Source organism: Marmota flaviventris, chromosome X (genome assembly GCF_047511675.1).
Source record: "Marmota flaviventris isolate mMarFla1 chromosome X, mMarFla1.hap1, whole genome shotgun sequence".
Lineage (NCBI taxonomy): Eukaryota > Metazoa > Chordata > Mammalia > Rodentia > Sciuridae > Marmota > Marmota flaviventris.
In genome coordinates, this window is record NC_092518.1 from 57,352,869 (window position 1) to 57,364,708 (window position 11,840).

Genomic DNA, 11,840 nt, shown 5'->3' on the forward strand with positions numbered 1-11,840 from the left:
CCAGGGACTTTCTTGGTATGTGGGTGTACCTGGCCATCCTGAATTGTGTCAAGGCAAATGAAGTAATAACCTTAGGAAACTTGAGGATGTAGAGTCCTGCTTGTTAACAAAGTATACTGATCTTTCCTCCTTCTTCTTCTTGTTTTTTTTTTTTTTTTTTTTTTTTTGGTGTGTGTGTGTGTGTGTGTGTGTGTGGTGCTGAGGATAGAATCCAGGGCTCACACATGCTAGCCAAATACTCTACCACTGAACTACATCTCCAGCCCCTTTCATTTGTTTTTATTGTTGTTTTTATTAACATAACCTCATAGAATTGTGTTAAACATAATCCTGGGTTGATGACATAAGTTGCTTTATGGATGTCTTTTTTTCTATTATCTATCTATCTATATTTATTGATCCATATTTTTCCAGAAGGAATTTCTCTCTTGAGCATTCACATGAAAAGTATTGTCTTGCCCCTAAATCACAGCTTAGTAGCTTGTTGTCTGGCCTTGGCCTTCACTTCCTTCTCTGAGGGCTGAATGTATCTCCTTGATGGTACAGCTTTAGAAATAGAATTATTTGCTTTATCTTCAGTCACCAGCCTATAACTATTCATCAGAACAGCAACAAACTCTCAATTGAGTTGTGTCACAAGAGGATGTGGGCAGCAATAGCTAAAGTAGGTCACAGAGAATGATGTATAGTGTCAACACTCTCCTAAGCTAATTCCTAGTCATGTGGAGATCTACATATCAAAGAAACAAGTAAACTTAAGTCTTAAGATCTGGGTAGGTCAGCAAGGTGGGGAAGTAAAGGCAAAAACAAACCAAAACCAAAAGGCAAGTTCATTCTAAAAGGTGACAAAGTCAGTGGAAATCATCTAGGTCTAGTCCTGGATCAGAGGTTACTGGAGCTCTGTCAGTCACAGTGGTGCACACTTGTAATCCCAGCTTCTTGGGAGGCTGAGGCAGGAGGATCACAAGTTTGAGGCCAGCCTGGGAATTTAGTGAGACCCTGTCTCAAAATAAAAGTAAAAAGGACTGGAGGTAGAGTACCCCTGGGTTCAATCCCCAGTATTCTTCTGCACTCCCCCCCACACACATACACAAAGGTTACTGGAGCTCAGAAGAGCAAGTGACCTTGATATCTCTGTTCATGAGAGTAGAATAATCAGATAGGAATCTTGCCTTGTACCCACCTGCTTTGGCATGCTGGGCCAGCCTGCTATGAAGTGTTGCTGGTTAACTTCCTCTTATTTCAAGTAACCCTGCCTGCCTCTGGCTATCTGCCTATTTCTTCTAAGCTTGTTTTGTATGATTAACAATTGGATGAATTCATTCAGTATGGTATGTGCAGAAATAGCCAAGCTGGGGGTGGCAGAGACTGAGGATTTGTTCAGTGCAGTGTGATAGCTGAAGGAATGCAAACCATAGTTTGCAAAGAAAGAGCCTGTCATGTGAGGGAATATGCCTAGGCAAATACTAACTAGGAAGCTGTTTTATTTTCCCTGAGGTGATTGGACTGTGAGGAACTAAGGGCAAACAGTCTTAAGAGGAAGTATATTGGCTGCAAACTCTCTGGGGCCTATGTACCCTCTAGGGACTTGTAGCTTACAAGTTCAGGAGTGCCCATTCAAGCACAGAGTCATTCATCTCATACATTATATTCTTGACACAGTAATTTACTCCACTGGCCCTTTGATGCTTCTGAATTAGCTTAGTTTCCCACCCCTCCCACTCTTGATCCCAGAGAGACCACAAGTCATAAAGAATCATAAAAATCTTCATCTAATCTTGTGGGAGAAGCTAGCTGGTGTGACATGACTTTTTCAAAGCCCCACCTTTATCTTGTAAGATATAATACACCTGCCAAAGTTATTATAGCTTCTGGGAGTGGGTGGATAGTGGGGAATTACATCAGGAGATGCTCAATAATATTTGTCAAATGAATTTTCTTTCTCATAGTTTGTAGATTGTTTTTTAACTTTTGTTATTTGCATTCGGGGGTCTCTTTATTGTAGCATTTAGTCTTTGACCTTAACTGATATGGAAACTGGTACTAGAAGGGTACTGGTACTATCTTAAAATCTACATTTTCAAATAGCCAGGCAACATGCAGTTAGAGAAAAGCAAGGGACAAAAGTTAAGAGTTTATTTTTTGCTCTACTTGTGAAAAGACATCATCAGAGATATGACATGATGGCACTGAAGTTTGTTTGTTTGGGGTATTGTGTGTGTGTGTGTGTGTGTGTGTGTGTGTTTGCTAGCTTTGTCTTTATTAGGAATGATCAATTCTTAATAATTTGAAACATATATTTTTATGTGTTCTTTTTAGTTATTCATGGCAGAAAGGTCAATTTTGACATATGTATACAAACATGGAGTATATTTTATTCTAATTAGGAATTAGAATTGTGGTCTTGTGCATGATATGGCAATTCATTGTGGTGTATTCATATATGTATATAGGAAACATGTCAGATTCATCCCACTGTCTTTCCTAGTCCTATCCCTGCCTTCCCTTCATTCTTCTTTGTCTAATCCTCTGAAGTTCTAACCTCCCCACCCCTTCCTTATGGTGGGTTAGCATCCACATATCAATGAGAACATTGGACCTTTGTTTTGGGGAGATTTGCTTATTTCACGTAGCTTGATAGTCTCCAGATCCATCCGTTTACTGGCAAATGTCATTAAAGCCATTCTTTTTATGGCTGAGTAATATTCCATTATGTATATATACCACATTTTCTTTATCCATACATCTGTTGAAGTTTACTTTCTTTACAGATTTAAAATCCTCAACTTTAACGTGGTTGACTATCAGTCCTTTCTTTTGAAGTTTGCACTTTTTGTGTGTTATTTAATAAATCCTTTCCTCTTGGAGGTTAGTGAAGATATTTTTCTATACTGTCTTACAAAGGTTTAATAATTTGATATTTTTAGCACAATAGTCATAACATTAGGGAAAATAAACGGCTGCAAAAATAGGTTTTTATAAAAAAAAATGTAAGCATCCACAAAAGTTTGCCCAAGTGCTTCTCAGTTGGTAAATAGTGCTGAGCTAAGCCTCTTGGCTCCTCTCCAAGATCTTTCTCCCTTGTTTTTAGTCTTAGAGTCAAGTTTCCCATCATTGCCCTCCCTACTACTTCTGCCTCACATCATTTCTAGCTAAGATTGTGAAGTAAAGTACTAGTAGAAGGACTTAAGTAAAAGATACTTTATATCCCATCCATCCATTCAACAAATACTTCTTGTGTGCTGGCTGTGTTTCATGCAGTGTATGAAGTGCTGTGGTTACAGAAGTGAACTAAATAAAATCTCTGTCCTCATGATGTTTACATTGCAGGGAGGGAAGAGTACAACAAACAGATAAATGTATAATATACAATGCCAAGTGGTATTGCATTCTGCATGGTACAATAAATCAGAGTGAGGCGAACAGGAAATGGGTTGCAATTTTAGATAGGCTGGTTAGAGAAAGCATGTAGCTCTCAAGGAGAAGAATCATCGCAAACAGAGAAAGCAGTAGGTGCAAAGGCCCTGAATCAGGAGCACACATAACTTGTTCCAAGAGCAGCAAGTGGGACAGTGTGGCTGGAGTGTAGTGAGCAACAAGTACAGAAAACAGTGGGAGTCAGAGAAGTGGGGTTAGGATTAGCCTTGGCAAGTCTTTGAAGAAATGATTTACCTTGGGTCAATGATGACTGCTTCCTGAGTAGAAATAAGGCCAAGGACTGGCTTTCTATTCTATTTTCTCATCTCTTGTTTCACTTCCCTTCACTGCCATTTAGTGTTTTGAAAATCCCTTTTGCACTGGTCATATCCAGGGACTATTATTTATGAAATAAAGGCCAAATGTCCCACCCTCTAAAACCTTACCCATGTTGTTCCCTTTGCCTGGAATACCCACTCACCTCTTCTTTGCCCAGGTTCACATAACCAACTCAGTCAAGACAAGAAGTCAATTGTCTTAACTCCCTATTGTAATGATAAGAGCATGTTAGAACTAGAATGTTTATATGAGTTAATATGTAGGTTCAATGCACATGACAGAGATCCAAATGAAAATGTGGCTTAAATAAGATAAAGATTTATTTGGTGTCTGGCTACTGTGGCAGCTCTGCTCAGGGACCCAGGCACCTCCATCCTTAGGATGTTGTACTTATTTGCATAATCCAAGCTGGTTCATCTCCATGGCTACCTAGATTGTTGTAATAGCCTTTCATTCTCTTTCTCCTCCTCCTCTGTACTGGGGATTGATCTCTGGGGTGTTCTACCTATGAACTACATCCCCAGCCCTTTTCATTTTATTCTGATACAGGATCTCACTAAATTGCCCAAGCTGACTTCCAACATGTGATCCTCCTGCCTCAACCCAAGTGGCTGTGCTACTGTGGCCAGCATAGCAGCTTCTTTTTTTTATTAGTTTTTAAATTTATATATGACAACAGAATGCATTACAATTCTTATTACACATATAGAGCACAATTTTTCATATCTCTGGTTGTATACAAAGTATGTTCACACCAATTTGTGTCTTCATATATGTACTTTGGATAATAATGTCCATCACAATCCACCATCATTTCTAACCCCATGCCCCCTCCCTTCCCTTCCCACCCCTCTGCCCTATCTAGAGTTCACGTATTCCTCCCATGCTCCCCCTCCCTAACCCACTATGAATCAGCCTCCTTATATCAGAGAAAACATTCAGCATTTGGTTTTTTGGTATTGGCTAACTTTACTTAGCATTATCTTCTCTAACTCCATCCACGTACCTGCAAATGCCATGATTTATGCTCTTTTATTGCTGAGTAATATTCCATTGTGTATATATGCCACATTTTTAAAAATCCGTTCATCTATTGAAGGGCATCTAGGTTGGCTGCACAATTTAGCTATTGTGAATTGTGCTGCTATAAACATTGATGTGACTGTGTCCCTGTAGTATGCTGTTTTTAAGTCCTTTGGGTATATTCTGAGCAGCATAGCAGCTTCTTAATGGCCTCTCTCCTTCAGAATTTGCCCTTTTAAATTGTATTCTTTACAAGGCAACTAGAGGAAGGCTTCCTAAGTTAGTTTTTGCCATTCCCCTGCTTGGAACCCTTCCAGGCATGAGGAGAATCTTTAAACAGGGATGTGGAGGGATTTCCAGGACACATTTAAGTGAAAAAAGCAAAAAAAAGAATAGCATATATTTTATATGAATATATAGGAATCTAAGGCTTCCTTTGTGCTAGAAGGGAATATATATATACACACACACATATATATATATATACACACACACACACAAATATACATGTTTGTTTATACATATATGCACGTACACACACGTGCATGCACACAAATGCTTCTAATTGCAAAAAAGTCTAGAAGGAAAAACTCACAAATTAGCAAAGGAGGAAAGGAACACCTTAGAGGGGTATAGTTGCAAGTGAGATTTTTCTGAACATACTGTTTTATATCAGCTAATAAGCATGGAGAGAATGATAGAAATAGAAAAACATTATTGTACAACCTCTGATGAAACAATAGTGTGGGGAATGGTCATCAGTGACTGCTAAAACCATGAGGCAAAAGGTTGACACGGTATGTCACAATGAAAATATTCAAATGGCACTGTCTGCACTTCTGATCAGAATCTTAGAATCACTAAAAGTAGGACAACTTAATGTGAAGTCCTACCTATAAAATACTCTTGTCTCCAAAATTGAACTTGACTGTAACCAACTCTAACCTCTAAGCCTTAGGCTAACTTCCAGTTTACAGGAAATAGGAGGAATTAAAAAAAAACAATTTAAGAGATATCACAAGTAGGCAAACAGAAAAGTCCAGAGTATGGGACTTTTTATAGGGCAATGATCTAGTTTCTTCAAGAAATCACTGATATGAAAAAGTGTAGAGAGAAGAACAAGAACTTCTCTAGATTAAAATAATTTATGGAACATCATAAACCAGCTAGAACAATGGCATTTTTAAGTCAATGAGGACAATTTGACTATGAGTTGAATATTAGATTATACCAAGGAGTTATTATTAATTTTGTTAGGTGGGATAGGTAGCTTTATTTTTATGAAAGAAAGTGGGACTTTTATATTCTTGGCCATATTTTAACTAATTAATTAACTAATTAATTAATTGCACTTGGATGAAACCCAGAGGTTTTTTGAGCTATACTCTCAGTTCTTGTTTTGTTTTTGTTTTTGTTTTTGAGACAGGATACTGCTGAGTCACTAAGGCTGGCCTTCAACTTGTGATCCTCCTGCCTCAGCCTTCTGAGATGTTTGGATTACACATCTGTATCACTGTGCCAGAATATTATTTTTTTAGTAATAAAAGAACATTATACCCTCCAATAATTACTCCTCTCATGTGGGAAAAATATTCAGTTATCCCCTTTACTGGATCTAGTCTCTATCTACCTCTCTCACCTCCACTTCCATTCTTCCCCTGTTCATTCCACTTCAAGCAGTAACTAGGCCATTGTGCTGTTCCCTTAAAATGCCAAGTAGATTCTGCCACAGGGTTTTTGTCCGTATGGATCCCTCACCTTGGACTGTTCATCCCCTGATATTAGCATGATTGACTGCCTCATTTCAATCAGATCATTATTCAGGTAACACATTTCCAGGGAGGGACTCCTTCACTCCTTCAGCTGACATGGAAATCATCATAACCAGCTGAATCCTTATTGGCCTGATTTTTCTTAATGTCAGTTGTCACTACGTGATGTTATTTGTTTCCTTGGTTGCTTCCTTGTCTGACTCCCCCAACTAGAATGCAATCTCTGGGATGGCAGGGTCTTTGTTTTATTTGGCACTGTGATCCCAACATCTAGACCAGTCAGTACCTGCCACATAGTACAAACTCCAGAGCGTCTGTTAAAATAAGGAAAGGACAGTATATCCATAGCTTGGAAGCACAATGTGATGTGTGTCAGGCTGACACATTTGCTGAACTGCTAATCCTCCAGGAATACCATGTGCTGTCATGACCTGTATATGTCATATGGTGTGAGAGATGTTGGGGATAAATATGAGGCATCTCCCTGACTCTGCTTGTCTTCGGGGAGGATTTGTTTGCACAGATGTTACCTGGCTCCCACCCTGGCAATTGGGTTTGTAAAAGGGGCGGAGTCCTCCTCCAGCTATCTGCTGGACTGCTTTGTTTTCTGACTCACCAGTTCCCTGTCTCAGGCCATCCCTAAGCTCTGTTTGTTGCCAGTTACTGAGGAAAATTGGTTCTTGAGAATCAAAACCTCTACCAGGTCTTGGAAGTCAGAGTTTAGGATCTTAAAAGATCTTAGTTCTTCCTCAAACATTGTGCTTTGAGACTTGTAGTTTGTATTGTGGAAGCCCCAAAAGGGCATGTTCCCTGTGACAGTCTTGGGCCTAAGGGCAACAGTCAATCTAAAGATCCCTCCCAACCAGGAAGCTTCCTCTGCTACTTTCCCTCTGCCTCTCCTCACCGTCCCTCAATACTTTCTTTTGTGCATCAACAGAATAGAAGTGAGTTTGGGTTTCTGGTACCTGAAGGAAATCAGCCCATGAATGCCTGGGCAGAGACGCCATTCCATTATTTTTCAGCTCCACAAATACTTTTCTCTCTTTCTGTGATACTGGGAAATGGAACCTAAGGCCTCATGCATGCTAGGCAAGTGCCCTACCGCTGAGCTACATCCCCTGCTTCAGTTCCACACATTCCAAGGGACCGTGACCACTGATTTTGCTGCATACTCAGATAATAGTGTTATGTTATTGGATTGGGGTATTGCTTTGGCTTAGAAACCATCAGGGTCAAAGAAGAAGAACATTGTAGGCCCCAAGGAAAGCCCCTCCATTTTCTCCTAGGGGAAGACACCACAGGGAACTGCAAGTGGAAGGACTCAAAATTCAAAGCCTGTTTTCTGAGGGCCCTTTCATTTTCTTCTACTATTTTTATGGTTTGATCATTCAAATGAAGTGGTTTAATCTAATTAGGATACATTTAGGTAAACAGTATGAGATGACATTACAGCTCCTCCCCCCAAAATAGTAGCTTATTTCCCCTATAGTATCATGCAATGAACAATCCACCCCTCTCCCTGTTTGTGAGGCTTCTTTTCTCCTGTGTTTAGTGTGTGTGTGTGTGTGTGCGTGTGTGTGTATGCACGCATGCACACGTGCACACATCCATTTCTCTGTTCTGATCCATTGATATATACATATGTGTGTGTGTATATATATATATATATATATATATATATATGCATATTTTTGTACCAGTACTATTTACTATTTAATTTTAATGTTTGGACACTTATAATGTGTTTTGTTATCTAGTGAAGCTAGCTCCTCCTCATTATTCTGAGTTTTTAAAAAATGCCGTTATTTTTTCCTCCCATTTTTATTAGTATATTATAATTTTATAAAATAGTGAGATTTTTTGTTACATATTTGTATATGCATACAATATAAAATATAATTGAGTCAATTTCATTCCCCAGTACCTCCTCTTTCCCTCCCCTCCTGTCTTTCTCTGGTCCCCTTCCCCTATTCTACTGGTTTTCCTTCTATTTTCATAAGACCACCCCCAACATTTTTTTTCCTCCCTATCTTCCACATATGATAGAAAACATATGACATTTGATCTTCTGAGTTTGGCTTATTTCCCTTAAAATAATTCTCTTGATTCCCATCCATTTCCCTGCAAATGACATAATTTCATTCTTCTTTATTGCCTAGTTATTTTTTACTGTTTATTCTTTTCAATGAATTTTAGAATAACTTTCTCAAGTTCCAAACAAAATCCTACTAGGTTTTTAATTGGAAGCAAAAAAAAACCTTTCAATTTAATTTGGAAATTATATATTTACAACATTGAGTTTTCTCACCCAGGAACATGGTATATCTTTCCCTTTATTCACACAATCCTTTATATATCTCAGCAAGTTTTTGTAGCACTTTTATATTTTCTACTTGGTTGCTATTGGTAAACAGAAAAATATATTTGTGTTGATTATCTTGTATTAAGCACTTCTTGAATGAGATTTCTTATAAATTCTAACAATTTCACAATTTTCTCAGTTTATAGTCTTAAGGGTTTTGTTTTTCTTTGTTTTGTAGTACTGGAGATTGAACCCAGTACTTGTATCACCAAGCTACATCCCTAGACTGTTTTATTTTGAGACAGGGTCTCATTAAGTTGTTGAGGCTGACCTTGAACTTGCAATACTTCTGCTTCAGCCTCCCAAGTAGCTGGGATCACAGGAGTGAATCACCATGCCTGACTATCTCTTGCATTTTAAAAGTGAACAACTGTATTGTTTGCAAATAACTTATAGCCTATATTAGCTCCTGGGTGGAATCCAAGCATTAAGCTGTCATAAGGTAAACTTATATATTATTGGTGCAATATAATAATACATTATAATTTGTTCCTTAAAACTCATCTAACCCTGTGAAAATATCAAATTGACAGTGAAAATAAGGAAAAGGAAAATCCAAATATATTAATTTTAAAATCCTTATTAACTATGTAAAGCCAAATACTTAACAGAAATTCTGCATCATAAGATGTCTTAAAATACACACCTATTGTGAATATATGAAAAAAACATTGAATTTTGCACTTTAAAGAGATAATTATATGGTTTGCAAACTATATCTCAACTTAGAAAAAAAAGTCCTAAAGTTAGAATGAGATGTGATACATTTTTTTCTGCTAAAAAAAGAAAGTGAAAAGATAATCCATGGAATGGGTGTTAGGTTATGGATCAAATTTTTTTTTCATACCTGTAATCCCAGTGGACTGATGTACAGTGCATGGTACTTGTCCACATTCTCCTTGTTAGGAATTTTAATCTTGGGGATTGTTGGAGGTTGCAGGTTGTTGCAAGAAGGAGTGGTTACATCCTTTTTTATCCCATTCCATGGATTATCTTTTCACTTTCTTTTTTAAAATTTTTTTTGGAGTTGTAGATGGACAGAATACCTTTATTTTACTTTTCACTCAAGTAAAAATAGGCATTCTTTGTTACCCTCAAAACCTTCCAAGAGCATTAAATTTTTTGAATGCTATACTTTTGTTTTTCAGAAGCAAAAACGACAAGTAGCAACTTAACCTTGTAAAAGACATTAAAAACATCCGAGTAATAACTTGTCTATCTCACAGAAAAAAATAGCGCAAGAGAGACTATTACACAGCTCTTAATGAAAGTTCTATTGAATAAATCTCAGAATAATTTATAATTTTAACTAAATTCACAAGTCCTAAATAATGACCATAAGGCTGGGTCTGGGGCTCAGTGGTAGAGTGCTCACCTGGCACATGTGAGGCACTGGGTTCGCTCCTCAGCACCACATAAAAAATAAAATAAAATAAAGCTATTGTGTCCACCTACAACTAAAAAATACATATAAAAATAATGACCATAATAAAAAATTATAGAACTTCTAAAATGGTATGTGAAGAAAGAAATGGGATCAACTCTCTGGAAATTTACTATTGTCAATGAGATATGTAATGAAACATGGTAAATATTTGGAGCTGGGAAACTTCTATGGTAACTCTATCACTGATCCTTTCTTTTCCTATTTTAATCAAACCCCTTTATGACTGAGCTCCTTTGAGAATCTAATAATTTAATCACTTGTGTTTTATAACTCATCCTCGATTTGTATTTCTCAGCTTGTTGATTTGTGACAGTATTAGATTACAGAGTCCAGTCTTGTTTCATTGATACTGGACATGAGTTTGCAAATAGTAGACTTTCTCTTTGCCGATTTTGGATAATTTTGCCAGAATTTCTTCATTGCTTTTGCTCTGGGACCTGCAGGCACCCCTCCCTCAACTCTGATGTTACCAGCATTCGCTTATTTTCCTGTAGCTGTTAAGCAAGGTGCCTACTTTGTTCAAGATGAAATGTATTCCTTTGATATCTTGCTTTACCTATACTTATTTTTAATATATTTATTTGCAGCACTGGGGATTGAACCCAGGGGTGTACTACCCCTAAGTCACACCCCCAGCCCTTTTTATTTTTTTATTTTGAGACAGGGTCTCACCAAGTTGCTGAGGCTGACCTCAAACTTGTGACCTTTTTGCTGCAGTGTCCCAAGTCACTGAGATTGCAGACATGCACCACTATACCTGGCTTAAAATTGTTCTTTTAGTCATTGAGCTGTAAGAGTTATTTACATATGCTGGCTACTAGATTCATATCAAATACATGATTTATGAATATTTTATCCCATTCCATGGATTATCTTTTCACTTTCTTTTTTAAAATTTTTTAGAGTTGAAGATGGACAGAATACCTTTATTTTGTTTGTTTATCTTTATGTGGTGCTGAGAATTGAACCCAGTGCCTCACACATGGTAGGCAAGTGCTCTACCACTGAGCCCCAGCCCCAGCCCCAGCCCTATCTTTTCACTTTCTTAACAGTGTGCTTTGAAGTTCAAAGTGTCTCATTTTAGTGGAGCCAAACTTATCTATTTTTTTTCTTTTGTTGCTGTGCTTTTGGTGTCATATCTAAGAAACATTGCCTACTCAAGATCATGATATTTTATACCCATGTTTTCTTCCAAGAGTTTAATAGTTGTATCTTTCTCTTTAGGTATGGGATCCATTTTGAGTTAATATTTACATATGGTGTTAGGTTATGGCTCAACCTCAATTTCTTTCTCATGTGGATATCCAGTTATCCCAGCATCATCGATTAAAAAGATTATTCTTGCCCCCATCAGATTGTCTTGGCTCCCTTGGTGAAAATTAATTGACCATAAATGTATGGGTTTGTTTCTGTATTCTTGATTCCATTCTATTCATATAAAAAATTGGGGGTGGGGGGGTACTGGGGATTGAACTCAGAG